The sequence below is a fragment of the Eptesicus fuscus genome, chromosome 1 (assembly GCF_027574615.1).
Source record: "Eptesicus fuscus isolate TK198812 chromosome 1, DD_ASM_mEF_20220401, whole genome shotgun sequence".
In the NCBI taxonomy this organism is placed as follows: Eukaryota; Metazoa; Chordata; class Mammalia; order Chiroptera; family Vespertilionidae; genus Eptesicus; species Eptesicus fuscus.
The window spans coordinates 112,990,908-113,017,085 of record NC_072473.1 but is presented as its reverse complement, the minus strand read 5'-3'; the positions used below and the strand labels follow the sequence as shown (position 1 = coordinate 113,017,085).

At 41.3% G+C, this 26,178-nt stretch overlaps 1 long non-coding RNA gene across 1 annotated transcript; it reads right to left on the bottom strand.

Moving 5' to 3' along the window:
• Positions 1-269: 269 nt before the first annotated feature.
• LOC129147178 (uncharacterized) lies at positions 270-14,338 on the bottom strand. The gene is made up of 4 exons (XR_008554507.1): positions 14,285-14,338; positions 13,647-13,720; positions 12,530-12,659; positions 270-747 (listed from the first exon to the last, which is right to left on the bottom strand). It is a non-coding gene; the product is annotated as an uncharacterized LOC129147178 (long non-coding RNA).
• Between the last annotated feature and the right edge of the window lie 11,840 nt (positions 14,339-26,178).

Genomic DNA, 26,178 nt, shown 5'->3' with positions numbered 1-26,178 from the left:
CCTAAAGGGGCAGTTGGACATCCCTCGAGGGGTCCCAGATTGAAGAGGGTGCAGGCTGGGCTGAGGGACACCCCCCCATGCACAAATTTCGTGCACTGGGCCTCTAGTCAATAAATAATAATACAAGGATAAACTCTGTTTCATGTACTCACATCTGTAAACCTACCCAACATATATTAATTGGAATAAGTTTATAAAACTCTCTACTCTTTCCATAGAAAACCATTCACTGATAATCATATTTTTCACTTACACTTAGTTGTGTCTTTTTCTCCTAAAAGCAAGAGTCTGTGTCAGTCAAGGATTTTGAGGTACTCACATTAGCCTTAGGCATAATTCTTCTCATTTGTGTCTCCTCACATGCTGTCCATTGAGTTGGTGATTCTTCAGTATTTGTTGTAGTTACACTGAATTTGGGATGACAACATTTTCCTAGTGACAAAATATTTTTCAGACTGCTCTTGCACATCAGTAGCTTGGGAAAAGCCACCGTGCATTCAATGGGCTTCACATCTTCTTTTACTTGATCTTCTAATGGGTCTTCTGGAGACTCTTCTTTTATGACCTCTTGTAAAACAACTCCATTTTCATCAGAAGTTAAGTTCTCTTCTTTATTTTCTGAAATTTCTTTATTAATATCATGAGTTACCAACTGAATAAGATTGTTTTGCTTTGGCCATCTTTTTAAAGTTCCACTTTGCTGATATCAGGCTTTATTAAATTCTGAAGTGAATTCCTGCTAGCAGTCTGGAATTGAAGAGACAATGAATATTAAAAACAATTGCCTCATTTTTCCTGTAGTTTTACTGTAACAAGATAATTTTCATATAGTTTCTAGTTTCAATTTAGTACATTTACTTTTCAAATGCCATTTACTTATATATGAGTGATATGTATAAAAGAAGAAATAAAAACAAGCAATATTTACTCATTTCTATAATTTTTTTTTTGCATTCAAAAATATCACTCCAGTCCAAAGAAGAGAATCTGACTAAGGTTCTTTCTTTTGTTTCAAACTATTTTTAAAAATATATATATTTTACTGATTCTTTACAGAGAGGAAGAGAGAGGGATAGAGAGCCAGAAACATTGATGAGAGAGAAACATCTATCAGCTGCCTCCTGCACACCCCCACTGGGGATGTGCCTGCAACCAAGGTACATGCCTTTGTCTGGAATCGAACCTGGGACCATTCAGTCTGCAGGCCGACACTCTATCCACGGAGCCAAACCGGTCAGGGCGTCAAACTATTTTTTACTTGCCAAGAAATTCAAAGTACACAAATTATTTACATTCTGTTTCATCATTTATCTTGAAAGTTTTTTTTTAACAGATTTAGACACAATAACATGTTTTTCTAAACTTCTTAGTAGGGAACTAATTACAAAGCAGAAAATACAGATATTTTCATGAAAAAAGATAAGGTATTGCTGATCTGGATTTTTAAATATGAATAATAGCCAAAAGTGTGAAGGACTTTGAATGTTCAATTCTCACCTAGCCATACCCTAATCCTTTGAACATATTTTCCAAAGGGAGCTTCAAAGAGTAAATCTTAATTTATCCTCACCTCTCTAATCAAATGTCACTTTCCGTTTTTGTAGTGTTAAAGATAGATCAAGGAAAAGGCAGTTATAGTTACATGAATGACTTTCCCCATTTTTGTAGTCTTTGATGATGCCAGAGAACCTTTAAATTAATTTGAGTTATCAATCTTACATCTCTTTATAACACTGGAAACCAGATTTTCAGATAAATGCTGCCTTAAAGTAGTATCTTTTGTGCAAAACAAAATGAAACAAGAATTTATGTAGGAAATGGAAACAATAATTTTGATTATCTGTGATGATGGAGGTTAACAGTGGTTCAAAATAAATCACAAGTCATTCTACATGGCTTTGGAATATGTCACTGTATAAGCCTTTAATAGACATGGGTCTGGTGTGTTGGGAAGCCTTAGTATCTCAAAATAGCAAATGTAGCCCTGGTTGTGGAGTCCTGACTGAGGAATACCCTGGGAGTTGTCTGGGTTCCCTGAACTGATTTACTACTCTGTTTGCAACTGCCATCCACATCCTGGGGATGGATGGCACTGTTATCCAGATACCCACAAAACATCTGTCTTGGCTGATCCATCTATGTCTGCTTACAGAGGTAAGTGGTTTGAATTAGTTATTCTCTTCCAACTTCATCTGGGATATAAAGAAATAAAGTTCTGCTAAAGGATATAAAAGAAGAAATCAAGTATTCAAAAAGAACTGATGGATACTTCTGCAGATGACTAAGAGGTAATGAATTGGGGTAATGTTCTACAGTTTAGACACACAGATCTTATGCCAAAGAAACACTTATATATAAAAGAAGACTATTAAGTAAGGACCTATATAATTTTGGGAATCCAGAGAGAAAAGGACATTTTAGAACTGGAAAGGACCTTCATCTGGTCCAAGAGAATAAGGACCAAGGATATTTCATCAGTGTCTATGACAATCTCAGTATTTAAAACACACACAAAAGTACTCTTCAATGTATTCATCAGCTCTGAGACATAGTTCAATGGGTTGGAAAATAATGCTAAGGAAAACATATTCCTAGGCTTATGCTCTAGGTAGGTTGGTTCTATAAAATTTTGCTCAGTTTGTAAGCCATGGCTATATCATATCCCTAGCGTGAGTGCACACCAGTGCAAGAGGCTCATTTATACTGAGGGACTTTGGTATTAAATGAGAACGTGAGGCTGGTTCAGTGTAACTTCATCTCCTGGCAAGACCATCTCTATGCTTTTGTGCCCTAAGATCAGTAAACAGAACTAAGTACATTTTCAATAGATGCACTGTACCAAGGACAGTATTTGGCATTTCAAGTGCCCGTTATTTAAATACATTTGGATCCCAAATATGGGACTAAAGAGAACCTAGTTCACAGAAGTAGCAGCATGAAGACTGGGTTTAGGACAAGTGTAGTATAAGAAGGAAACTGGATATGTCCTGAGAATGTAATTGGGAAAGTGTTAAGAAAATGTAATGAAAGTGAAATAAGAAACAAATGAACTCTAAAAATCTTGTAGTCCAATGTTGTGGAAGACTGCTAAATAAAAACAATACTATTGTGGAAGCTTAAGTTTGAGGATTTCAATCTCTAAAGTGGCTGGTTTAGCTGATATTCTAACTGGCCATTTTGGACCCATATAATACTACTAGAGGCCCAGTGCATGATTGAATCATGCACGTGTAGGGTCCCCTACACGCTTTCGCTTTCGATCACGGGGGAGCTGGGTGCCTGTCCGCTGGTGCACCAGGAGCAGACAGGCACCCAGCTCCCCTGCTTTTGATGGTCCACGGTGGGACGTGAGCTCGCTGCCCCAGAGGCCCCTTCTGTTCCGCAGCACAGCCATGGCACTGGCGACATGAGCTCAGTGTCCCGCTGGCCCAATCGGCTACCCCAGCCACCCCGTGTCCTGCCCCCTGCGCCTCCCACTGGCCCAATCATGGGCATAGCAGAGTGATGGTAATTTACATATTACCATTTTATTAGGTAGGATGATAATGAATATCTATGAAAAAGAGCTGCGGGATTGTAAACATTGTGTTTATTCTGAGTTGCCAAATTAGGACTATAATTCCAGTCAGTCCTGTTTTCTGTTAAGGCTATTTCCTTGTATTCCCATTTTATAAGAAATGACAGTTCAGTCTGACTGACTAATGGGAACTAGCCTGCCACCTTTACACTGAGCCAGAAAGAGAAATGAAAACAATAACAATCCCATTACCATTGCAACTACAAAAAATAAGATACCTCAGAATAAACTTAGCCAAAGAGGTACTCAGAAAACTACAGGACACTGAAAAAAAGAAATAGAGGAAAATACAAACAAATGGAAGAATATACCATGTTCATGGATTGGTAGAATTAACATCATTAAAATATCCATACTATCCAAATCAATCTATAGATTCAATGCAATCCCTAATAAAATACCAATGGCATATTTCACAGACCTAGAACAAATACTCCAAAAATTTATATGGAACCAAAAAAGACCTCGAATAGCTGCAGCAATCTTGAGAAAGAAGAACAAAATAGGAGGAATCACAATACCTGATATGAAACTATACTACAAAGCCATTGTAATCAAAACAGCATGGTGCTGGCACAAGAACAGGCATATAGATCAATGGAGCAGAACAGAGAACCCAGAAATCGACCCAAGCCATTTTGCTCAATTAATATTTGAAAAAGGAGGCAAGAGCATACAATGGAGTAAAGACAATCTCTTCAATAAATGATGCTGTGAAAATTGTACAGGTACATGCAAAAAAAAATGAAACAAGACCACCCACTTATACCATACACAAAAATAAACTAAAAATGGATAAAAGACTTTAAAATGCCATGAAAACATGGAAATCATAGAAGAAACCATAGGTAGCAAAATCTCAGACATCTCCTGTAGCAATATGTTTGTAGATATATCTCTTAGGGCAAGGGAAACAAAGAAAAAAATAAACAAATGGGACTACATCAAAATAAAAAGCTTCTACAAAGCAAAAACAAAGCAAAACAAAAAACCATCAACAAAATGAAAAGGTATCCCACTGTATGGGAGAACATATTTGCCAATTATACATCTGATAAGGGGCTAATTTCCAAAATATATAAAGAACTCATGCAACTCAACAAAAGGAAGGCAAATAAATTTAAAAAATGGGTAAAGGACCTAAATAGATACTTCTCCAAAGAGGTCATACAGATGGCCAAGAGACATATGAAAAAATGCTCAATGTCACTAATCATCAGAGAGATGCAAATTAAAATGACAATGAGGTGTCTCCTCTCACCCTTCAGAATGGCTACCATCAACAAATGAACAAACAAGTGCTGGCAAGGATGTGAAGAAAAGGGAACCCTAGTACACTGCTGGTGTGAATGAAGACTGGTAGAGCCACCATGGAAAACAGTATGTAGTTTACTTGAAAAATTAAAAATGGAACTGCCATTTGACCCAATGGTTCCACTTCTGGGAATATATCCTAAGAATCCCAAAACACCAATGAGAAAGAATCTATGTACCCCTATGTTCATACCAGCATAATATACAATAGCTAAGATCTGGAAACAACCCAAGTACCCATTAGTAGAGGAGTGGATAAGAAAGCTGTGGTACATTTATACCATGGAATACTATGAATCAGTAAAAAAGAAGGATCTCCTACCCTTTGAGACAGCATGGATGGACCTGGAGAGTATTATGCTAAGTGAAATAAGCCAGTCAGAGAAGACAAGTATTACAGGATCTCACTTACCATATTTTCCAGCCTATAAGACGACTGGGCATATAAGATTTTCCTGGGTTAAAAAGTAATTTTATATGCTGGAAAATACGGTACCTTATAATTCTTTTGATGTATGTATTGAGACCATATTATTAGCAACATGTACTGTATTTTCCGGCGTATAAGACGACTTTTTAACCAAGGAAAATCTTATACACCCAGTCGTCTTATACGCCGGAAAATACAGTATGTGAACAAAATAAACTGGTCAACAAAATATATCCAGAGACATGGAAGCATGGAACACACTGAGGAAGGGGGGAGGCATAGGGCATGAAGAGATTAACCAAAGAATATATTCATAACCCATGGACACAATAGTGCAGTGAAGGCCTAGGGGTGGGGGCAGGAGCAGGGTAGAGAGGGTCAATGGGGGATAAAGGAGGACATCTGTAATATTTTCAACAATAAAAATAAATTTTTGAACATCAATAGAAATGGTTAAATTGTAGCTAGCAACTTTTGCCATATGATGGATATAAGCCATTCTAATGAAGACAAAATAATTTCTGATTTTCAAAAAATCTGATAAAACTATACTAATGATTCACAATCTTTCTAATGTTTACCTTCTCAAAGAACTGTTCAGTAAGATAAAAATAAACTGAGAGTAAAGTAGAATCAAAACTGAAAAATTACAAGATGCTGCTATAACTTATGTTAATGCAAGCAATGCAAGAAATATATTGAGTCCTTTCCATATCAAAAAGTTTGTATTCTTAAAAGAAAATTCTGGTGCCGACATTCTAGGAACTTCTACCTTCTTCTAACACTAAGAAATATAAAGAACTAAGGTGGCTAAAAACTAGCAACTGAATTCTGTACTGTTTTAAACTTCTCTCTGATATTCAAGTCAAAGCAAGTATTTGTCCCTTAAGTATTATTACAAAAAAGCTCAGTCAATGGACTCTACTAAAAGTCAGAGCCAATGTTTGATACAATAGTCAATAACTGTCACCATCAGTGTTTCCATTAACAAAGGAACATTGAAATGATGTTCCTTGAAGGCTAATCATGAAATAATAGAAACTGAGCATTAAATTATTAAAGGTTAATTTATAATCTCTTTAACCAATTCTGAAAAGCCACACTGAATAGAAAAATGCTTAAAAATACAGTTAAGGAAGATATATTAGTTTAATCTAATAAACTTCCCAGGTTGCTTTGAATATCTACCTATTTTTTCTTAATAGAAATTATAGTATAAAAAAGTAGGTTGACATTTGTATGTGTTTAGATCTTATATATGTGAATAATAATCGATACTCATGGAGAAGTCTATTTCATAAAGATAATATAGGCAATTGAAATTTTCCATAAATATTCATACACATGTAAATGTGTATATAAAATATCTCTATATGTAGAATAATTCCTGTTAATAAAAATTGATAAAGCCCTGAAAAAAAAGATTGACTTCAAAAAACAAGTAGATTTGAATTTCCTTTAAAAATATGTGGATACTGGCCTCTCTGTAATTTCCAATTCCTTGAACACCCTTTTATGTATAAACTAGTGGCCCGGTGCACAAAATTCATGCACATTAAAAGGGAATTAATTAGAGGAAATATTTTAATATTGCTATTTGCCCTTTCTCTATAATAGAAGTGTCAGAGATAAAAGAAAATTAGTAAAATGTATATGAAAATCTTCCTCCTGTCAGAGTCTGGGGCACACCGTGGGACCCAGAGTCAAGTCCCTGCCCACCCATGCGTGCCTCGAAATTGTGTGAGACCCAGACCTTGCCGGCCCCACCCCCATCAAACCCTGCTGGGCAGGGGGGCACAGCCTCAGGTCCCCTGGCACACCCTCAGGTCTCCCAGCCGGGGGCAAAGGGTGCGGCCTGAGGTCCCCCAGTCCAGCCCCAGGGGTGGGGCGTGTGCCTTGAGGTCCCCTGTCAAGCCACGCCAGGCAGGGGGCATGGCCTGAGGTCCCCTGTCAAGCCCCGCAGGTGGGGGGCGCAGCCTGAGGTCCCCCGTCAAGCCCCACCAGGTGGGGGGGCATGGCCTAAGGTTGGGGGGCACGGCCTGAGGTCCCCTGGCCCGGCGCTGGGGTGAGGGGTGTGGCCTGAGGTCCCCCAGCCCAGGGTGAAGGGCACAGCCTGAGGTCCCCTGCCCAGTCTGGGGCACATGCCTTGAGGTCTCCAGTCAAGCCCCGCTGGGCGGGGGTTGCAGCCTGAGGTCCCCTGTCAAGCCCCACTGGGCGGGGGGTGCGACCTCAGGTCCCCTGCCCTGGCCCGGCATCATGCAACCTCAGGTCCCTGCTGATCACTCATTATGGGAACCCCACCTCTGCTGTGGGCGCAGCCATCTTGTGTTATGGGAACCCTACCTCCGCTGTGGGTGCAGCCATCTTGTGATGGAGTGAGGGTTAATTTGCATATTACCTCTTTATTATATAGGATAGGTCTGCAGACTACCAGGCTGAGACTCCAGAGGATCAGTATGTATTCTGGCATATGACATGAATCCATGGAATATAAGAGTCAGGTGATGGAGAACTGGCCTTTACCGCTGATAAAGGAGAAAGAGAAAGAACTATAACTCATTCCTTTGCCTCCTGAGGCCTGGGTTTGGCCTCTGAATGGTAACATTGACTATGTGTGGGCAATAGCTCTATGAACATATACAGTTGGTTGGGGAAAACACCTGTTTATGTTAGCATACATTTATAGCAATTCTCCCTTTTTGACCTTGCAGTAATTTCCTTAAACATAAGGTTGAAACATGCTAAAGATACTTCCCCCCTCTCTGGTTTGCTACTATTGGTTTGTGTTTTCCAAGCTCAGGAATTTGTACATTGGATTTCTTCTTCAAATATCAGCTTACCTCTTGGGCTCCTAGTGACCCTAATTACTCAGGAAGAAACTCTCCTCCATAGCCTTGGAACCAAGGTTTCCAATCCCATTTACCTCTTCATTCCCTTTCCTTTCTCTCCAGGGTGAAGACTATAGGAAGTTAAAGAGTGTCTAATTGTTTTCATCTTGATTTCAATTCTTTCTAGTACTTTCACAACTTTCTGGGGTTCACAATATATCCCCAAAATGCGCATTAACTTGGATTGTACCTGTTCTATATTAATAGTTTTTGGTCTGGAATTGCTTGTGTTCTTTCCTGTAAAAGCCATTCATGGAACCGTGCATTTTTATGGGCTCTCTTGTCTTCAAAAATTTGTTTACTTGTTTTATAATTATTTTCTAAGAGAAAAAAAGAATTAAAGTTTTTATATTGGCCAGAAATAAACCTATCTTTTGATATGATTTCTTATGTTTAAGCCTAGGTAAACTTCCTGTACTTTACAAATGATTATTTTGTCAACTTGCATTTAGACTCCAGGGGCTCCATTCTAGACAAGTGAAAATTTCTCTCTGGAAATGAAAGGCAAAGGTCTTATTTTTATCTCTTATAGCTTTCCGGAGATCTTATTTAATTTGTTACCTTAATTTTTCTAGAATACTATAAGAAAATATTCTTCAGAGGACCAACTTTTTCTTCCAAATCCTACATAAAAACTTTTTTTACAGTCCCCCAAAACAAATTTAAGTATTTAATTTATGTGTTCTTTTATATAGTTTCTTTCAGTCTAATTTTAAACTGGTCAGATAGTGCCTGGACTCATTCAAATTCATTCAAGGTATATACAACCTATAAAAACAAACAAACAAAAAACCTCTCTCATAAATAGAAAGTTGTAATAATCATAAAACTTTCCAGAAAGTCATAAGAACATTTATTTAGTAATGATTTTGGAATCAAGGGTAACAAAAACACATTTTGGTAACAATTTGGAAGGCAGTATCTCTATACCACCAAGAAATTTCTATATAAATAATAATGGTATTTTTTCAGTAATATGATTCACATCATAATGAAGAATTGACTATTCCCTATGAATTTGTTATTTAAACACCAATATAATAATGAAGTTCAAGCCCAGCTGGTGTGGCTCTATAATTGAGTGCCAACCTATGAACCAGGAGGTCATGGTTCAATTCCTGTCCAGGTTGTGGGTTTGATCCTCAGTGTGGGGCATGCAAGAGGCAGCCAATCAATGATTCGCTCTCATCATTGATGTTTCTCTCTCTCCCCCTCCCTTCCTCTCTGAATTCAATAAAACAATATCCTATCTAATAAAAAAGGAATATGCAAATTGACCATCACGCCATAACAAAAATGGCTGTGCCCACAGCAGAGGTGGGGATCCCGTAATACAAGATGGCTGCGCCCACAGCAGAGGCCGAGTTCCCATAACGAGCCTTAACAAGCAATCAGCAGGGATCTGAGGCTGCATGGTGCTGGGCCGGGTCAGGGGACCTGAGGCTGTGCCCCCCACCTGGTGGAGTTTGACAGGGGACCTCAGGCCACACCCCCTGCTTGGCAGGGCTTGACGGGGGCTCTCAGGCTGCACCCTCCACTCAGCGGGGCTTGACAGGGGACCTCAGGCCATGCCCCCAGCCCAATGGGGCTATATGGGAGACCTCAGGGTATACCCCCTGCCCTGGCACCAGGCCTGGGGACCTGAGGCCACGCCCCCCTCCCAGTGGGGCTTGACGGGGACCTCAAGGTGTGCCTCCTGCCTTGGCCCAGGCTGGGGGACCTTAGGCCGTGCAACCCACCACATCGCCAGGCTGGGAGACTTGAGGCTGCGCCCCCTGCCCAGCGGGGCATGATGGGGGACCTCAGGCCGCACCCCCTGGCCTGTGCCTGGTGACTTCAGGCTGTGTCCCCCGCCCCGGTGCCAGACCAGGCGACCTGAGGTCATGCCCCCACCCAGCGGGGCTTGACAGGGGTGGGGTCGGCTGGGTCTGGATCTATCCCAATGGGGGTGGGGCTGGCCAGGTATGGGTCTTGCATGATTTCGAGGCACACGTGGGTGGGTGGGGACTTGATTCTGGTTCCCATGGCGCGCCCCAGACTCTGACAGGAGGAAGATTTTCATATACATTTTACTAATTTTCTTTCATTTCTGACACTTCTATTATAGAGAAAAGGCAAGTAGCAATATTAAAATATTTCCTCTAATTAATTCCCTTTTAATGTGCATGAATTTAATGCACTGGATCACTAGTATCCTATCTAATAAAAGAGAAACATGCAAATTGACCATCACTCTGCTACGCCCATCAGCCAATCAGAGCGAGTATGCAAATTAACCCAACTAAGATGGCAGCAGCCATGGAGCTGGAGCAAGCAGGAGGCTTGAGTTTCCCCCGGCGATGGAGGAAGCCAAGCTCCCCACCTGCCCTGGCCTCTGCTCAAGGCTACAAAGTTTCTATTATAAATGATAAATAAATCCCAACAAATATGGCAGTGGCCACGGAGCTGGAGTGAGAAGGAGGCCCGCCCTGGCCGGCCCTGGCCTCCGCTCAAGGCTACAAAGTTTCAATTATAGAAGACAAATAAATCCCAGTTACCTGCTTCCAGTCAGCCCTGGCCTCCTCTTGGGTTGCTGGGGGGCGTGGCCGGCCTGCAAACCACCACAGCTCCCTAGCCCAGGCCACCCCATGCCCCAAGGGAACCCCCATCCTGATCCAGGACACCCTTCAGGACAAACCAGCCAGCCCCCACCCGTGTACCAGGCCTCTATCCTATCTAATAAAAGAGTAATATGCAAATTGACTGTCACTCCAACACACAAGATGGCTGCCCCATGTGGTCAAAGATGGCTGCTCCCATGTGGACACAAGATGGCCACCACAAGATGGCCAGTGGGGGGGGCAGTTGGGGGCAATCAAGCCTGCAGGGGAGGGCAGTTAGGGGTGACCAGGCCAGCAGAGGAGGGAAGTTGGGGGCGACTGGGCCTGCAGGGAAGGGCAGTTGGGGGGGACCCAGGCCTGCAGGGGTGGGCAGTTTGTGGGTGGGGGGACCAGACCAGCAGGGGAGAGTAGTTAGGGGCGATGAGGCTGGCAGGGGAGGGCAATTAGGGGTGACTGGGTCAGCAGGGGAGGGCAGTTGGGGGGGGACCAGGCCTGCAGGGGAGAGCAGTTGGGGGGGACCAGGCTGGCAGGGGAGGGCAGTTAGGAGTGACCAGGCTGGCAGGGGAGGGCAGTTAGGGGCAATTGGGCTAGCAGGGGAGCAGTTAGGCATCAATCAGGCTGGAAGGGGAGTGGTCAGGGGTGATCAGGCTGGCAGGCAGAAGCAGTTAGGGGCAATCAAGAAGGCAGGCAGGCAAGCAGTTGGGAGCCAGGAGTCCTGGATTGTGAGAGGGATGTCCGACTGCCCGTTTAGGCCTGATCCTACTGGCAGTCGGACATCCCTGGAGGGGTCCCAGATTGGAGAGGGTGCAGGCTGGGCTGAGGGACACCCCCCCCATGCACGAATTTCGTGTACCGGGCCTCTAGTTAAATAATAATTATAATAATAATAATAATAATAATAATAACATTCAACACCCCCAAATAATTTATTTTCTCAAGCTGTATTCTGCAAGGTTTCCATTTTGTCTCTAGTCTTCTCAAAGGATATAGGAAATATTCCTTGATAGGTAAACTTTTAGAGCTATAGGAGAGGCACTACAATAAAGCTGAGAGAAAATATGTAAATAAATGTGTGTATGTATTTACATACTCAAATCATTTGGTCTTTATATTTTGCTGTTACCAAACAAAAAAGTTTACATGGGAACATTAGTTTAATTTAGAAATAAGTCCCTAGGTTTTTGCTGGTTAACAGGAAGTAGGCTTCAACCTATTTACATTAAATGAATGAAATTACATTTTGAACCTCAATTGGCGGAAATGATTAGGCTGTTCACTGAAAATAAAACATGCAAGAAGCATCTGAAGTGAGGGAATGCATACAATGGACTGATTGGAATAAATCTTACTGCCTTTCTCTTCCTCTCTTCTCTACCAGAGCTGTCTTTAGGCTGGAGGTCATAACCTCAACTTCAGTCCAATTCCTGAACACTGAGGTGTGGCCCTAAAACTACTTTACAAAGTAGATAGAATACTTCATATGTGGGCAGAGGGGCAGACTGAAAGGCACTATAGTGTTCTAGTTTTCTTTTTCCATTTAAAAGCTTCCTTTGTAAGTTTCTGACCACTTTATTGATGACATCCTCGTCTCTCCCAAGGGACCTACTTATATCAGGAAGCTGTATTCCCTGACAAGCAATGTTTCCTTAAAAAAGGTAAAGAAAGACATCCTTCTGGGCAATGATTTAATTTACAGTAAAATTAGACAGGAAGCCCATACCTTTTCTAGAAGAGAAACAATCATCAGTGATGGCAAAACAATGCTGCAATTATAGTGGATTGATTATTGCTTCTTTTATGTTTACTTTTGTCATTGACAGGCATATGTTGACCAAACCTGGGCTACTGACCTATCAAGAAAGAACAAATTCATGTGTTAAGGGCAGGGTAAGCTGTCTTGCATCAATTAAAATAATTGGTTTTCCTGAACTGAAGAGTGACTCTATTATATCATCACTACCTGTTATAGGGTAGTTTTTTAAAAGTATGCAAATGGATCGCCTGGCTGGTGTGGCTCAGTGTTTGAGTTTCGACCTATGAACCAAAAGGTCATAGTTCGATTTCTGGTCAGGGCACATGCCAAGGTTGCAGGCTCAATCCCCAGCAGGGTGCCTGCAGGAGGCAGCTGATGGATGATTCTCTCTCATCATTGATGCTTCTATCTCTCCCTCTCTCAAATCAATAAAAATATACTTTAAAAAAGCATGCAAATTTCCTTTTCACTTAATATTTTATCTTTCCTTGAAAGCAAAATGTTTATATTAATTGGAAAAATATTTATTAACTTTACAATAAAACAAATTTATGGAGTTTGTGAACAGTTGCTAACCAAGTATAGTAATACAAGATGGTAGAATATGATAATTTTTCTTCCACTTGCATTCAAAACAATGTGAAAGACCTTTATTTTTTATTTAAATATATTTTGTTGATTTCAGACAGGAAAGGAGAGGGAGATATTGAAACATCAATGATGAGAAAGAATCATTGATCTGCTGCCTCCTTCACGTCTCACACTGGGGATCGAGCCTGCAACCAGACCAAGAATTGAACCTGACCAGGAATTGAACTGTCACCTCCTGGCTCATAGGTTGATGCTCAACCACTGATCTGCACTAGCTGGACTTTAAAGACCTTTAAATTCCCATTTCTGTAGTGTTCTACTAAAGCGGTCTGCAATTCGGAGAGCAGGAGGGGCCAGGTGAAGGAGTTTGGCCAGGAGACTGTGATTTTTCGTCTGAACTGTGCTGTTATGTACCTGTGACATTAGATAAATCATAGCTTTAGGGTAAAACAAAATATTTAAAAAAATGAAAGGTGTAAATATAAAGTCTTACTTCCTTGAGGAGATCTTGCTAAAAGACAAAGAAGGATCCCAGAAAGTTAGTCTTCAGAGAAGCTGAAGTAGTGCCTGGTTAAGATAAAATGCATAAACTTGGGGGTAATCAAAATAATAAAGTATAGAGAGTATAATTAAGCATAGAAAAATCTGGAAAGAAGTAGCTAACAAGTGAATAACAGAATCACAGAATAGAAATATGGCAACTGAAGATATTTGAGGAAGCAACCAACAGATAGGGCTCCAGTTACAAACTAAAAAGGAGTGTTATTACTAGTAGTGAAATAGGTTCTGAGTATGTTTTAGGAAAGCTAATTTGTGGGAGTGTGACTCAATTTATGTGAGGTTGGCATATACTTAGTAAACATGTTGGTTTTCAAAAGAAATTATATTGTTTCCCAGCAATAAAACTTAAAAAATCATATGTATTAGGCAAGTATCAGAAATACCAAGCAGCCCCTACTCATACTTGATGACACCCTAGACCAGTGATGGCGAACCTATGACACGCGTGTCAGCACTAAATATTTAGTTTTTGGTTTATTAAAATACAATTATATGTAACAATTATACATTTATGTTATTTAAACTATAAATATCGCAAAATAATGTTTTTTCCTCAAAGTGACACACTACCTGAGTTATGCTCAGTTTTTTGGCGAAGTTTGACACACCAAGCTCAAAAGGTTGCCCATCACTGCCCTAGACAGTGGAAGGGTAAAGATGTCATAATTATTCCTGTAGAACCTTTTTCTTATTGTGATCAAAGCACACATCAACCAGAAAGTTCTAAACCTCTTTCAGGTTTGGGCTAGCTAAGGACAGGGTGGGGAGTATTAAGACAGAGGACTTAAAATGTGTACAATGTGAGTGAAGCACAGTGAATTACTAACAGTACTGATTCAGTGCTGAGTGTAGACCAACAGCAATGTAAATTCTAAGGAAAGATAATTGGGGGGGGGGGGAGGGTGACACCTGGGAAAGACTTCATATAGTAGCTCTTGAAAGATTGCTCAAATTGAAGGTCAGGAAGGAGAAATGGAGAGCGCATGCTAGATGTACTAAGGTACAGAAGTAGGAATTAGCATGGTATGTGTGGATAGGTAGAAAGACCCCAACCTTTTGAGCTAAGGCTCTGGGTTAGAGGTAAGGCTGAACTGGGTGGCTGAGGCGTATCATGGGGCTTTCTACCATTAAAATTAGGTTCAGACATTAAACACTTCAACTAATTTAATTTCACTTGGTATGTGAAATTGAAGATGACTCAAAGCAAAACCACAAAATTGTTTTCAAGTTTAATATCCAGCTGAAAAGGGTAAAAAAAATCACATAAGAACCATTAAAACTTAGTTTATCTTGTCACTTACATTTATAGTGTAAAATATATTATTGCTTCCCGGGAGAACAGGCAGCTTGACCTCAAGAAGCAGATCTAATAGATGAGATAGATGTTTCTACCCTGCAATGGTTCTCTCCCCCCACCCCCCCGCCCCAGATCTGTCGGATACAATTAGAAATTCTGTCTTTTTTTCTTGAACTAGTCTTTTAGTTAAACCAAAGAATCACACACTCTGGATTGACAGAACCCGCCCTGCGGACACCCGGGAAGACCTCCCAGCTTTCCGGGTTCACCAGCTCTCTCTCTTGGCCCCGCCCATGGCTAGTCAGGGCCAGAGAAACAGTCCCTGGCTGCCCTGGACCTGGGAATCCGAAGCTGAGTCCTCAAGGACCCGCCCTTCCCACAGTCCACCCACTTCTGAGGTCTCCGCCCCTTCCGTCAGCCCACCTTCCCGACTCTCCGCCCAAGAGCCTGAGGAGAGGACCAGGGACTAGCCGCCACTAACGAGGCCACACACCTCAGTGTCATGAGTTAGGCTGCTGGCGGCCGCCTTGGTGGCGGAGGCTTCGGCAGCCTTATGGCAGTTGCTGAAGTACAGATCCATGGCTTGCCATCAGCCTCCAGTAGGCCGGGGGCTGTGCAGCAAGCCGTAGTCTTTTCTCCTTTTCACGCACATCTTTACCATTCTAGGCATTGTTCAAGTTTGAGACACCAAGACGGTGGTCGCCACGGAAACGCATCATTTAGGCCGCGCCCCTCTTGCGGCCTGCCAAGCGCGGCCCTCTGACGTCATCGATCTGCGTCTACCCAACTGGTACCCCACCTCTAGGGAGGGGAGAGTGAGAGGAACTATCCACGAAGCCTGAACCTTCAGCGCGTGCGTAGTACCCAAGCTCCAAGATTTAAGTACCTGGGAGTTAGAAAAGTGGTCTAAAGGGCCTGGTGTCAGGGCCACAGCTGAGAGTCCATTTCTTTCTGAAACTGACATACCTTATTTAAACTAAACCAGAATGTATCAAGCTTTGCTAATGGTATCTAGCTGTAATTCTAATTCTTCCTGGCTCTTAAGGAGCTATGATTCTGTTCATCACATGTCCACGAGTAATTGTGGTAGTTTGTACAAGGGACAGAAAGCTGGCTTTCCACATCTGCCCCCTTTATAGACACTGTGACCCTCCCCTCCCTTCTCCTCCCCATACCACCCTCCAGGTCCCACTTAGGACACATTGTTTTTTCCAGGGCTCAATACTTTTCTTCCCATGTCTTGCTCTGTTTTGTCTTGAACTCTTCATCTGTCTACCTTCCTCTCCCTACCTTTACCTTTCTTTGATTCCTTTCTTTCTATCTTCACATTAGATTAGCCGACATTTATTGAGTGCTTGCTGTATGGCAGACACTGGGTGTGAGGGTACAACAATGAGTAAAAAACAGTCTGCTGCCTAGGAGGTCACTAGACTGTAAATACATTAAGTTCTGGGACAGCACCTGAAATTTGTGTTAGGGATAGAAATGGAACATTGGGGATTAGCTATGAATTATAAGAAAGGTTAACTATGCTCTATTAATTGTGATTGTTTTGTTTTGATTAAAGAAAGCACATTCTAACCTGGTTTGGAGTTAGTTGTTCGTGGGACCTAGGCGGTCACCCGGAAATACAGCACATCCTCCTCATCCTGGAGCTGCCTATTATGAAAAGATTAACAATCTTATTGTGGAAACTGGAGGCCCCAGCCCCTTTGCAAACCCTCGGCCCTTTGCAAACCTCCAGCTTGCATTGCCTGTAATCTGTAACCATTATACCCTTTTTAGTCTGCATCCCCATTCATATTCCTTTTGCTTACTTCCCCATATAATCTTTGTCCTTCTACCCCATGTAAGCATCTGGTTTATAGGGGGGAGGTTGTGCAGAGCAGACTTTTGTGGATGACCTGCTGCTCTCCCATGCTGCCAGCATTATTGGAATAAACCAATATACCGTATTTTTTCTGTGTATAAGATGCTATTTTTTTTTCTAAAATCATTAGACTGAAAATCAAGGGGCATCTTAAATAGGGAAGTCAGCAGAGGAGGGAGTAGCTGTCCATTCCTTGTCAAATAGGCTTCCTCCAATCATGAGCCTTATTGTTACTGATGTCAGCTGATGCCGTAATTGAAGGTGGAGGTGGAGAGTATGCAGATGCAACAGGGACCGGAGAGTTCTGAGCCCATAAAGATGTCAAAAAATAAAAAGATAAATACCAGTAAGCAATTGTCTTACTCTGCAAAATTCAAACTGAATGTAATCAGCTATGCAAAAGAGCATGGAAAAGAGCTGCAGAAAGACAATTTGGACCTTCTCCCACTGAGTGTATGATCATACAGTGGAGAAAACAGGAAGAACAACTCTTTAAGATGCCAAAAAAGAAGAAGGCCTTAAGAGGAAAACCAGAAAAATGGGCAAACTTGGAGCAGAGGCTTAAGACTTGGATTATGGAGCAGCACCAGAGTGGCTTATGTATGTTAACAAAGCTTATTCAATGTCAGGCAAGAATGTTTGCAAGCAAAATGAACATTGTGATTTTACAGGAAAGGCCAAATGGTGCTTCAATTTAATGAGGAGAGAAGGGTTGGCCATGAGAACATGAACAAAGTTAGCTCAGAAAATGCCACCAGTTTATGAGGATGATCTCACATATATAGACAGTGACTCAGAAGACAGCAGTGATACAATAGAAATTGAAGAAATTGATATGTCTGGAACTATTAGTGATAAAGAAGAGAGCAGTAATGCAACAGAGGCTGAATCAAGTGATATGCTGCATAATATCATAGTACTGGTATGTAAACATTACCTGCGGTAATCTATATATATAAAAGCCTAAGCGACTGGCTGACTGGCCAGTAGCTATGATGCACACTGATCACCAGGGGGCAGACGCTCAATGCAGGAGCTGCCCAGTGACAACAACTTTGCAGAGTGCCCTCTAGCACTCCGGGATCCCTCAGGGGATGTCAGACTGCTGGTTTCGGCCCGATCCCTGCAGGCCAGGCCAAGGAACCCCACCGGTGCATGAATCCATGCACTGGGCCTCTAGTTACTAAATAAAAATGTGTTCTGTTTTATGTTTAAAATATTGATTTCTTAATTTTGGGTTGGAAAAGTGTGTGGGGGGGATGTCTTATACACGAAAAAATATGGTATGTGATTCAACCCTGTCTCTTCCCATGTCTTAACTGGCTCAACTAGGGATAAGCAGCTGGAACCCATTGGTTGTTTGATTTCATTTGCACTTTGTCTCCTTGTTTTTAATGCATCTATTTATTGTGCTAAAAACTACAGAACATAAAATTTCTGTCTTAACCACTTTTAAGTGTACAGTTCAGTAGTGTTAATTATATTCACATTGTTGTTGTGCAACAGATTTCCAGAACTTTTTCATCCTGAAAAAATTAAACTCTATACCCATAAAACAACTCTTCTTTTCTCCCTTTCCTTCAGCCCCTGGTAATCACCATTCTACTTTCTGTTTCTGTGAACTTTAGTACTTTAGATACCTTATATAAGATGTATAGTACTTGTCTTATTGTGATTGGCTTATTGCATTTAGCATAATGTCCTCAAGGTTCATTCATGTAACATGTGTTAAGATTTCTTCCCTTTATAAGGTTCTGAATAATATGTATATACCACATTCTCTTTACCCATTCAACCATCATAGACATTTAATCTGCTTCTACCTCTTCACTATTATGAATAGTGCTGCTATGAACATGGATGTGAAAATATCTCTTCAAGATTCTACTAAATTTTTTTGGATATATACCCAGAAGTGTTGTTGCTAGATCATATGGTAATTTTATTTTTAACTTTTTGAGGAATATATTTTTTTTGAGGAATCTTTATACTGTTTTCCATAGTGGTTGCAACATCCACATCCCGACAACACTTATTTTATGTTGTTTTTGTTTATTGATTTTTTTGGATAGTAGTTCTCCTAATGGGTGTCAAGTGATATCTCATTGTGGTTTTGATTTGTATTTCTCTGATGATTAGTGATTTTAAGTATCTTTTCATATGTTTGTTTGCCATTTGTTGTCTCCAAGTTTTTGGCTCACATCTTTGTTATCTTTTAGCCATTTAGTAACAATACCTACCATTTATGGAGAACTTAATTTCAGATGCTATGCTAACCACCTCATTAAATCCTCAGAGCATCCCAGGATTTACTTTATCTCTCTAGTCAAAGAATTTACTCACAATGGCAATGGCTAATATGTGACAGAGCTGATATTTGAATCCAAGTTAATGGACCCCCCATAACTGTATTGTTAATCAATACCCTGACTCTTACATGTGTTGTTGTTTTGATTCAGTATGTATGATTATGGCTCCTGTATTTAATATTGTAGCCTGGTGATATACTCTAATGCTAGTCAAACAACTCTGTATGGTTGTCTGGCAAACAACTGAAATCAACTGAATTTGAATACTCAAAACTCAACTGAACTTCCCCGCACTGAAACAAAACAAAACAACAGCCTCATTATTTTTCCTGTATTTCTTCTCAGTGACAGGTACCACTTCTACCCAAGCCAGAAACCAGAGAATGCTCCTAGATGCCTCTTTCCCCTGCAAGCTTGACATTCAGTCAATCCCTAAATCCTACTCTTTTTTTTTAAATCCTACTCTTTTGACCTTTTAAGTATTTCCCACGTCTCTCTCTTCCTTATAATTTATTCTACCACTGTTCTGATAAGCCATTCATCAATTCTTGTCCACAGTAATATTACAGCTTTCTAATAACTTCCTTAAAATTTTCTCCTCTCCAATCCACCTTTCATATTGCCACCAAAGTGATCTTTTTAAACTGCAAACTGATCATGTCACTTCCCTGCTTGAAACCTCCAATGACCTCCAGGAAGAATGAAAACAAAGCAAAAAATATCTTTGTGACTTGGTTCCTGTCTACATCTCCAAGACACTATTGCTATACCACCTCAAAAACTTGACCCTACAGTAATATAGAACTGCTTTTAATATATATATATATATATATATATATATATATATATATATATATATATACTGAGTGGCCAGATTATTATGATCTCTGAATGCATAATAATCTGGCCACTCAGTGTATATACTATATAATAAAAGGCTAATATGCAAATTGTCTCCTTGACCAGGAGTTTGACCAGCAGGCAGGCCGGCCAACTGCCCATGTCCCCTCCCCCTGGCCAGGCTGGCTGGACCCCACCCATGCACGAATTCACGCACCGGGCCTCTAATATATATATATACACTGAGTGGCCAGATTATTATACACTCAGAGATCATAATAATCTGGCCACTCAGTGTATATTCTCTTATTGATTTCAGAGAGGGGAGAGGGAGAGAGAGGTAGAAACATCAATGATGAGAGAGAATAATCATTGATGGCTGCCTCCTGCACCTCACCCACTGGGGATTGAACCCTCAACCCGGTCATGAGCCTTGACTTGGAATTTAATTGTGCAACTTCATGGTTCATAGGTCTATGTTCAACCACTGAGCACACTGGCTGGGCAAGATAGAACTGTTTTTACTTGGTCCTCTGAACACAGCCTGCTGGTTCATGGCTCTGTTCATTGCTTATGCTGTCCCCTCTGCCTTGCATGACTCTGCCCCTTTTTTGCTTGGCTAATTCTGGGGCCTCACCTGGAATGGCTGTGATATTTGGACTCTCCATGAGACTTGCATTTTCTATGAGTTAAAACCATGCTTCTTCACAGAGTGATCTTAGGGCAAGAAAGGGCAAGCTCCAAAGTGGAAGTACATTCAAGATTTTGTTTGCATCACATTGGTCAAATAAAGTCACATGGTCAAACCCAGAGTCAATATTGGAGATAATTAACCAAGGGCATGGATACAGAGAGGTGTTGTTCACTGGAGGTGAGTAATATAACAATATAGCACAGTCTACACTCTGTTACCTATGATTTTTTTTAAAATATTTTATTGATTTTTTACAGAGAGGAAGGGAGAGGGATAGAAAGCTAGAAACATCGATGAGAGAGAAACATCGACCAGCTGCCCCCAGCACACCCCCCACCGGGGATGTGCCCACAACCAAGGTACATGCCCCCGACCGGAATCGAACCTGGGACCTTTCAGTCCACAGGCCGACGCTCTATCCACTGAGCCAAACCGGTTTTGGCTATCACCTATGATTTATATTTCTTCTATATGCAAAATATACTTACCTTTTTATCACCCCAAACGTTTTATCCAGATACAGAATCAGCTCAAAGTCCAAGATTTTGTCATCCAAAATCATATCCAGAGGTAGCTTCTTGTTATTTCAGAAAACTATGGACTCAAATAATTTGCATTAGTTATCTATTGTAACAAGTTACCCCATACTTAGTGGCTTAAAACAACACAAAATTGTTTTGGAGCCACTAAGTTAACTGGGACTCCTCACAACATAGTATCTGCAGTCCAAGGATAAGAGGAGAGAAGGAGGGAAGAGAGAGAGAGAGAGAGAGAGAGAGAGAGAGAGAGAGAGAGAGAGAGAGAGAGAGAGAGAGAGGAGCTATGTTGTCATTTATGACCTAGCTTCACAAATCATGCAGCAGCATCTCCCCCCATTTTATTGGTTGAGGCAGTTACAAAAGTCCATCCAGGTTCAAAGGGGAAGGAGGGAAGGATCATAAATGCCATCTTCTTGATGGAGGGCTATTAATGTCACATTGAACAGCATGTGGGATGCTCTATATATTGGTGTGGCCATCTTTGGAAAAATAGAATTTTCCATACAAGTTATCTGCACCACTCTGCAATATACAGTATAATGGTGATACAGGCACAGGATAACTGTAATAAACACTTCCATTTGAAAATGGAGGTACAAAAGAGGCATTGGCCCATAACAACTTTGGAATCCACCTGGAAATAGGACCCCTCCCTATTATTGCAGCAGAGAAATTGTTGATTAGATCCTGATTCTTCTCCCTGAGAGTGGTTTCCTTGTCCCTTGTTATCCATAGGTCTTATTTCCATCCTCTGGATTCTTGAGTTGGCCCTATAGGCCATTCTTTTCTATAAGAAATGGCCTGTGTTTGCAGCTGAGTGGCTTTCTCAGCCTGCTCCCTGCCTACAGAAATCTGGGGGCTCAGGGAAAATTTGCAAATTGAACAATCTCAGTTCTTCTTAGGTCAATTTTAAGGTGTTTTGCTAGTTCATCTCTCAAAAACTTTGTGGGTTTTATATGAATCTTATTGAGTCCACTACATTGGACTAAAGTTATACCCATAACTCTTGTTGATATGGGCTTCTCTACTTTGGGTAGCATACCAAGGGTTGTGGGACAATGTCCTTTGTCTATCTAAAAGGGCCTCTTCAACAGTGATATCTTTCTGGTGTTTTCACAAATGATCTTAGTACAGTTACACTCTTAATTTTTTCTGGCTTGGAAAACTAGAGATGTGAAACAGTTTTATTATCTGATCTAGAAAATTCTGGATCCTCTATATTTCCTCAAAAATTCTGCTTGCATATTCTGCTGAGTACCTCTCTCTTCTGTACATTATGAAGTGCAGCTAAAAGTCAAATGGCACTATCAACATTCTGCATGACCAGACGTTCTTCTTTGCCACATACATAAGTTCATTAGGTACATTATTTTCCATATTCCAAGTTATTGCATGTGACAGTTTTGTGAGTCACGACATGGAATGCCAATTTTCCAGTCTTCTATTGCAGTTTCCTCGTCACTTTTTACAGCTTCTACTACGGTTTATTCAACCATTTTCCAGCCTTCGCTAATAGTTTTCTTGCCACTTTTTTAGCCTCCAACCATCACTCAATCCCAAAGTTAGTGCACCTGCTTTAGGTTTTTCTGTGTGTGTGTGTGTGTGTGTGTGTGTGTGTGTGTGTGTGTTTTACAATAGCACCTTACTTCTAAATACTAATTTCTACTACTGGAAAGATAGAATAGATATACTTTTCCCTATTCCTCTTATTAAGTATAGCTAAAAACTTTGAACATCCTATATAATAAAAGGCTAATATGCAAATCAACTGAACAGCAGAACGACTGGTTGCTATGACACGCACTGACCACCAGAGGGTAGACGCTCAACACAGGAGCTGCCCCCTGGTGGTCAGTGCACTTTCACAGGGAGAGCACTGCTCAGCCAGAAGCCCTGATTAGGGCTCATGGATGGTGAGCGCAGCAGCGGTGGCGGGAGCCTCTCCCACCTCCACAGCAGCACTAAGGATGTCTGACTGCCAGCTTAGGCCCGCTCCCCATGAGGAGAGGTCCTAAGCTGTCATTCAGACATCCCATGAGGGCTCCCGGACTGTGAGAGGGTGCAGGCTGGGCTGAGGGACCTCCCCAAGTGCACGAATTTCGTGCACTGGGCCTCTAATTATATATAAAACAAACACGGGAAGACACTAAAAGATCTTCTCTGAAAGGGACTTCAAACCTTGAGGTGAGTTCGCTGGGTTTTCTTTTTTTCAACTTTACAGGAAAAGTTGAAATTACTCAAGTTAGTGTATTAGATTTAAGGTACCTGTTCATTTGTAAGTTGTTGCTATAATCACTAGAGGGCGCACTCTTATCAAAGACCATACAAAGTTCTGAAAATATTATAACGTTTTTGAAATCTTAAAAAAATGGCTTCAAATAAACTTGCATCCTTCATTTAAAACACCAGTATCATTTTAATTTATCTTATATCTACTTACTTTACTTTTAGAATAATAAGCTGTGGAATTTACTGTTGTGTACATAGTGGCTTTCAAAAGATTGGATTTTCTCTAAGTTTAATTCTACCTCTTTGTCCTAGGTAGTAGTACAAACCCTTTTGAGGTTCTGTAGTTTCTCCCTACAATTTCCTCACACTTCCAAAGAGGTGGAATTGTCAGAGCTACCCTGTCAGTGGTCCTGTCCTAGATATGTCACCCTCCATTTGGAGTTATGAGACCGGGTTTTATTTTTATAGATTAAGAGTTTTATTTTGTGAGTTTGATAGTTTTGAGAAAAAGGTAAAGGATTTTTTCCTTGTTCGAAAGCCAAATTAATCTTGATATTGGGGTGTGTGGGAGGAGAGTAGGATCTGGGTTTATTTGAGGATGTGTTTTGGGGTGGCAATGTTTGCTGGCAGATCTTTGGCCATGAAGCAAACTCTTTGCCAGACCCAAGATTGTGCCACTTCACTGTTGCTATGATGAATACATCATTGAGGCATGGAGGTGGAGATTGTCAGCAGTGAGAGAGACCTACACAAACAAATCATTTCCTATCAGTATTTAGTGAAGTCCTAGGGTTCCATAAATGTTTGGTGTGAATTTTAAGTTTTAAAGCCCAAACTTGCACTAAAGGACAATGTGTACACTCAAATGCCAAGCTAGTTTATTCTGGGGTATACCTCAAAATAATTACTCTTGGTATCTCAATACTCATATTTAAACTTCTTTTAAATTTCATTGATTAATAATCATAGCTGATATTTGCTGAATGCATACTATGTTGCAAACACTTTGCATTCATCATTGGATTTAATAGTGTGGTTAACATTGTTACTTTCCCACTTTGTAGGTAAGGGAACAGAGGCTCAGGGGGTGATTTTAAAAAGAATTTATTTTTCAATTATAGTTTACATTCAAGATTATATTGTACTAGAGGCCCGATACACAAAATTCGTGCAAGAGTAGGCCCTCGCAACTCCGGCTGCCTCAGACCTTGCAGCCCTCGCAGATCCAGCTGCCTTGCAGCCCTGCCTCCCACCCACTTGTTGTTCTGGAAGGTCATTCCACCATCGGGTCTAATTAGCATATTAGCTCTTTATTATATAGGACTAGAGGCCCGGTGCACGAAATTCGTGCACTGGGGGGGGGGGGGGGGGTGCCCCTCAGCCCAATCTGCACCCTCTTCAATCTGGGACCCCTCAGGGGATGTCCAACTTCCAGCAGTCGGACATCCCTCTCACAATCCGGAACCGCTGGCTCCTAACCACTCACCTGCCTGCCTGCCTGATTGTCCCTAACCCCACTGCCTGCCTGCCTGCTCGCCCCTACCTTGATCTCCTGCCAGCCTGATTGCCCCTACCTTGCCCTCCCCTATCAGCCTGATCACCCCAAACTGCCTGTGCCTTGGCCCCCAGTCTGGCCTCCCTCTGGAGGCACCACCCCCATAACCCCAATGCTGCTGCCACTGCAGCTGGTTATGGCTGCCTGAGCCTTGGCCTTTGTAGCCACTGCGGCTTTGTCTGGAAAGATGTCCGGAAGACAACCACTCTAATTAGCATATTACCCTTTTATTAGTATAGATTTGGGGACCATTACAACCACGCAGAACTTGAAGAAAACACATGGCCCTGGTCAGTTTGGCTTAATGGAGAGAGCATCGGCCTGTGGACTGAAGAGTCCAGGTTTGATTCTGATCAGGGGCACACGCACACATGCCTGGGTTTCGGGCTCAATCCCCAGTAGGGGGCCTGTGGGCGGCAGCTGATCAGTGATTCTTTTTTTTTTTAAAAATATATTTTATTGATTTTTCACAGAGAGGAAGGGAGAGGGATAGAGAGCTAGAAACATCGATGAGAGAGAAACATCGACCAGCTGCTTCCTGCACACCCCCCACCGGGATATGTGCCAGCAACCAATGTACATGCCCTTAACCGGAATCGAACCTGGGACCTTCCAGTCCGCAGACTGACGCTCTATCCACTGAGCCAAACCGGTTTCGGCTGATCAGTGATTCTTATCATTGATGTTTCTATCTCTCTCTCCCTCTCCCTTTCTGAAATTTTAAAAATATATATATTTTTAAAGAAAACACATGATCTTCACTTTGGGCTTTGTCATCTTACAATATCCTTTGTGCAGTGTTTTAACTTCCCTCAACTTTCCTTTACCCACCTTTAAAGTGCAATCTATTTTGGGGAAGATGATCAGGAAAGTGATTCCAGTGGGTAGAAGTTTTTTTTGGAGGGGATGGGTCATGAAGATATTTAAAAATTGAGCATGGTGATGGTTGTACCACTCTGAATTTAAAAAACCAGTTCATTGTACACTTTAGGTGACATGTACAGTATATGGGTTATATCTCAACAAAGCTGTTCTTTTATTTCTTTTTAAATAAAGACCAGTCTTATAATCAATTGCAGATGTTTTCAGAGGCCCCTCAAGATTTGCTCACCATATCCCAAATCACGGCTG